Below are 5,000 nucleotides of genomic sequence, written 5' to 3'. Positions count from 1 at the left end.
AACGTAAGCTTGCCACTTTTACCAACAAACCACCAAAAGCCAGCCAATCCATGAGTTGTTTCAACACCAGGTGAAGAAACAGACATCATCAACGAAAGACTAGTCGGATTCGTCAGAGCAGATGACAAGCATTGTTGACCCTGCATAAGCAGAGATTCATCTCCAATGTGACTGTGGTAACAGTTGCCAACACTAGCTCACAGGCTAAGTCTAACAACGCAAGGAATATTAGTAGCTGTGAAAACTAAATGCTGATTAGGTGTGTGTTTAGTACACCTTGCTGTTATCACTTGAACAAGAGTTTTGCACTCTCCTTCACATTGGTCGTGGTTTGAGCACGAGAGTTGAGAAAATGCACTCCTCATGCACATATTGCACTCCTCCTATCAATACCAAGATCCAAGGGCAGGCTAAAAGTTACCCCTTAACCTACTGATCTTGGAACGCTGTAAAGCATTCTTAGCACTGAATAGAAAAAGGCAACAATACACAAGAGGAGCTGAGTTCTCCTCTCAGCTACACTTCGTGGTTCTATCCGTTTCTCTACAAGCGGTTTCACGTCCTTTTGAACTCTCTCTTCAAAGTACTTTGCAACTTTCCCTCACGGTACTTGTTTGCTATCGATATTACCATCGTATTTAGTCTTAGGAGGAGTTTACCTCCTAATTTGGATTGCACTCTCAAGCAATCTGACTCTATCCGCGACTAAAGCCAGTAATCGATATTCCATTAACCAAGATCTGCCACCGGCCTAGAACCGTCTCTGGGAAGAGGGCCCTTGTCAGAGGGACTTGCAGATTTAGTTGAAATAATCGTGACTCTAGCCATTACGCAGCACCGCTTTCCACCTTTCAATGGAAAACCTTTGCGCCGGACTCATCCCTTTTCACTCGCCGTTACTCAGGGAATCTCGTTTGATTTCTTTTCCTCCGCTGAATTATATGCTTAAATTCGGCGGGTAACCTCACCTGATCTGAGATCAAAAATATTGATTAAGTTGATTAATGTTTATTTGTGTTGTTTGCAAGCAAGCAACGTAAATCTACTTTAATGTTTGCACAAATTTTGCCTTTGCATTACTTCTTAGGTCTGCTTTAACAGAATGAAATAGCTACTATTTGTACGATTTATACAAGTGCAAGAAGATTCATCAGTTAACAGGTTAGTTGATCACCATAGTTATCTGCAATACGACTTTAGCGTCGTCAGATAGGCGACTAACCTTAGAATCTCATGCTAGTATCTATTCATATATACTGCTTGCAGAGATGAAATATGCATTGTACACAAAATTTATCATGTGAAACAAGTAGATTTGAGATTCTCCTTACTAAATTGCAACGAATTGCAATTAAGAAAAGGAATAAAACATCAAGATTCATGCATATAAATATACAATCCTCTCAAAACAATGCATATATGGTAGTATGCAAGTGTTTTGTTGATTATTTTACATCTCAACTCTCAGACAGATGTGACCTCGGAAAAGACCCGAAAGCCGCAATGTGCGTTGGAAGCTCAAGTGCTCGGCGTGTCCTGCAATTCGCACCGATTATCGTAGCTAGCTACGTTCTTCATCGATTGGTAATTCGAGTGATCCACCGCTTGAAGATGTATCTTTGCCACCGTGGGACTTTTAATAAGTATCCTAAATCTGCATTGAGAGGGTTTGAAAACAATTGTATGCAGTTTATAAAAACCATAGTTGTCTTTACTTAGTTAGGCGAAGAAGTGTAAAACTTCCTTCTTTAAACCTTGCCGTCAGCATAAGCTGAAGACTTGATCAGGTACCAAGTATGTAGCAAGACAGGCTTTTCATTATAAACTACAATTGTTTTGCAAAAGAAATTATGGCTATCGTTAGATAACCCTCACTCTTTGTTGCATTGGATAATGAAAGATGGATGTATGAATGAACGAATGTAATGCAAATTAGAATCATGTTGCAATGGCTAAATGTTTGCAATAAACATTCACAATTGCGACTCTAATGCAAATACAATTCAATTGCATTCACCATATTAGCATCTACAATATCACTATGCAGAGTGTTTGATTGTTTGAAGGTTGTATTTCTCTTATAATAAGAGGGTAATACGTTAATGATCCTTCCGCAGGTTCACCTACGGAAACCTTGTTACGACTTTTACTTCCTCTAAATGATCAAGTTTGAACATCTTTCCAGCACAATCCGACCACTAGTTTCCCAATGGTCTGGATTGACCAGTCCGAAGTCCTCACTAAATCATTCAATCGGTAGTAGCGACGGGCGGTGTGTACAAAGGGCAGGGACGTAATCAACGCAAGCTAATGACTCACGCTTACTGGGAATTCCTCGTTCATGGGCAATAATTACAATGCCCAATCCCCATCACGAAATGGGTTCAAGCGGTTACCCACTCCTTTCGGAGCAGGAAACAGTATGCACGATGACCACTTCAGTGTAGCACGCGTGCGGCCCCGGACATCTAAGGGCATCACAGACCTGTTATTGCTCTGTTTCGTGCGGCTGCGAGCGCCGCTTGTCCCTCTAAGAAGTCCTTACAGTGCTACAGCATCCTTACCCTAGCCAATTCTGTAGGCTAATAGCAGCAGAGCCCTCAACAGCCGAAACCATCAAGAGATACTACCACCCACAGGTTGACTAAGGGGGAGTACTGCAGTGTAAACTGCAAGTCTATTTAGTAGGCTAGAGTCTCGTTCGTTATCGGAATTAACCAGACAAATCACTCCACCAACTAAGAACGGCCATGCACCACCACCCACTGAATCAAGAAAGAGCTCTCAATCTGTCAATCCTCTCAGTGTCCGGGCCGGGTGAGTTTTCCCGTGTTGAGTCAAATTAAGCCGCAAGCTCCACTCCTGGTGGTGCCCTTCCGTCAATTCCTTTAAGTTTCAGCTTTGCAACCATACTTCCCCCGGAACCCAAAAACTTTGGTTTCCCGGAAGCTTCCATTCGAGTCATGAAATTAGTTACTCAGAATGATCGCTGGTTGGCATCGTTTATGGTTAGAACTAGGGCGGTATCTGATCGCCTTCGAACCTCTAACTTTCGTTCTTGATTAATGAAAACATTCTTGGCAAATGCTTTCGCTGTAGTTTGTCTTGCGACGGTCCAAGAATTTCACCTCTAGCGCCGCAATACAAATGCCCCCGTCTGTCCCTCTTAATCATTACCTTGGATTCTTAAGACCAACAAAATAGAACCAAGGTCCTATTCCATTATTCCATGCAAGATCATTCAAGTTAAGGTAGTGGTACGCATCATATAGATGGTTGACCATACCGTTTTTAGGCACCTCTTTCGAGGTTTTGGACGCCTGCTTTGAGCACTCTGATTTTTTCAAGGTAAAAGTCTCGATCGCTTGAATCAACACTCGGTAAAGAGCATTGATAGCAAATATCGAGCAATTTTCTGTCTAAACACTATGAATGTAACCACCAGGAAAGAGGAATGAAGGTTCAAGCAAGCATCCGTAGACACAAGCAAGAAACCTAACATCACCATCTAACCCTTTAATCAGTGGACCCCATAGGTTCGACTGAAATCCAACTACGAGCTTTTTAACCGCAGCAACTTTAATATACGCTATTGGAGCTGGAATTACCGCGGCTGCTGGCACCAGACTTGCCCTCCAATAGATCCTCGTTAAAGGATTTAAATTGTACTCATTCCAATTACGGGGCCTCAATAGAGTCCCGTATTGTTATTTTTCGTCACTACATCCCCGTACTGGGATTGTGTAATTTGCGCGCCTGCTGCCTTCCTTAGATGTGGTAGCCGTTTCTCAGGCTCCCTCTCCGGAATCGAACCCTAATTCCCCGTTACCCGTTACAACCATGGTAGGCGCATAACCTACCATCGACAGTTGATAAGGCAGTTGCTTGAGGGATACATCGTCGGCTCAGAGGCCATACGATTTGCTCAGTTATTCAGAGTCATCACAAGAAATGCAACCGAAGTTGCTAAGATCCCCACTGCTAGTCCTTAGACAGCGACCGAAATCACTGAACAGGGTTCTAGGTGAATAAGAATCATTGGTCTTGTACTAATAAATGCGATCCTTCCGTCAGCAAGCTGAGGTTGGAACACTTGTTCATGTATTAGCTCTAGAATTACCACAGTTATCCATGTAAAAAAGAATATCCGAGGAACCGTAACTGATTTAATGAGCCATTCGCGGTTTCACTTTATAAACAGTATGTACTTAGACATGCATGGCTTAATCTTTGAGACAAGCATATGACTACTGGCAGGATCAACCAGGTAACTTGATGTTTTAGCAAAGTAAAATGCTAAACAAGTTGTTTTTGCAGCTATAAATACGATATCCTCAGCTAACAACCAGCAAGTGGATGTTAACTTTAACGAGGTATCGAGATTTATGTCGTGCATTAAGATGATTCTGCAGAAAACTCTTTAGAATCCATCTTCTTCCACTAAAATGTGCAAGCACATCTAGCAGGAGTAACCATTGCTGGGTACGTTTGCAAGTCAACTAAACAGCATAGTATTATAACCGCTTGATACCAATTTCTTGGATCAATCTGCGGTCTGCTTTGCACAAGCAGAGCTCAATACTAATACTGCTCACTCTGTTGAGTGACTAGTTTGAACATATATGCAAGATATGAAGTCTGATAGCATTAAAGCCCAACTCTCATAGATATTGTCAGTCGTACCAAGGAAGACCTTAGGTCTTGCAGGTACTCTACCTTTGTATAATAGTGTGTGGTGATAAGATGATTGACGATCCAAACCCATTCAGGCCCGTCTCTTCAACCACCAAACATCAACAGAATAACAGGAATAGATGCGTGAACAGCTACAGTCTGGACCATACCACTGCTTGATGCATTGACTTATCCATAACCGTAGACAATCACTTACCTCCCCATCAACTACTGATGGTTGCTTCTCTCAATTCAGCAACTACACTCACCACATATAACACAATAAATCTGGTTGTGATCTAAAACCTCTTTTTCTGAAAATTAGA

At 42.1% G+C, this 5,000-nt stretch overlaps 3 non-coding genes across 3 annotated transcripts in view; all 3 read right to left on the bottom strand.

The window, feature by feature from the left end:
• LOC149092518 (large subunit ribosomal RNA) overlaps window positions 1-982 on the bottom strand; it is a 4,168-nt gene extending 3,186 nt beyond the window's left edge. The window contains exon 1 of the ribosomal RNA XR_016200852.1: window positions 1-982. This exon is cut by the window's left edge and continues 3,186 nt beyond it. This is a non-coding gene — a ribosomal RNA (large subunit ribosomal RNA).
• Window positions 983-1,458: 476 nt separating this feature from the next.
• LOC149092517 (5.8S ribosomal RNA) lies at window positions 1,459-1,613 on the bottom strand. Its single transcript, XR_016200796.1, has one exon. It is a non-coding gene; the product is annotated as a 5.8S ribosomal RNA (ribosomal RNA).
• Window positions 1,614-2,100: 487 nt separating this feature from the next.
• Window positions 2,101-4,270, bottom strand: LOC149092516 (small subunit ribosomal RNA). The gene has a single exon (XR_016200826.1). It is a non-coding gene; the product is annotated as a small subunit ribosomal RNA (ribosomal RNA).
• Window positions 4,271-5,000: the final 730 nt, after the last annotated feature.

This window comes from Tetranychus urticae, unplaced genomic scaffold (assembly GCF_039701765.1).
Source record: "Tetranychus urticae isolate SD_2017Ah unplaced genomic scaffold, NJAU_TeUrti_SD_1.0 Scaffold_8, whole genome shotgun sequence".
NCBI lineage: Eukaryota > Metazoa > Arthropoda > Arachnida > Trombidiformes > Tetranychidae > Tetranychus > Tetranychus urticae.
Note: the sequence above shows the minus strand (reverse complement) of the source record. Positions and strands in the feature narration are given on the sequence as shown.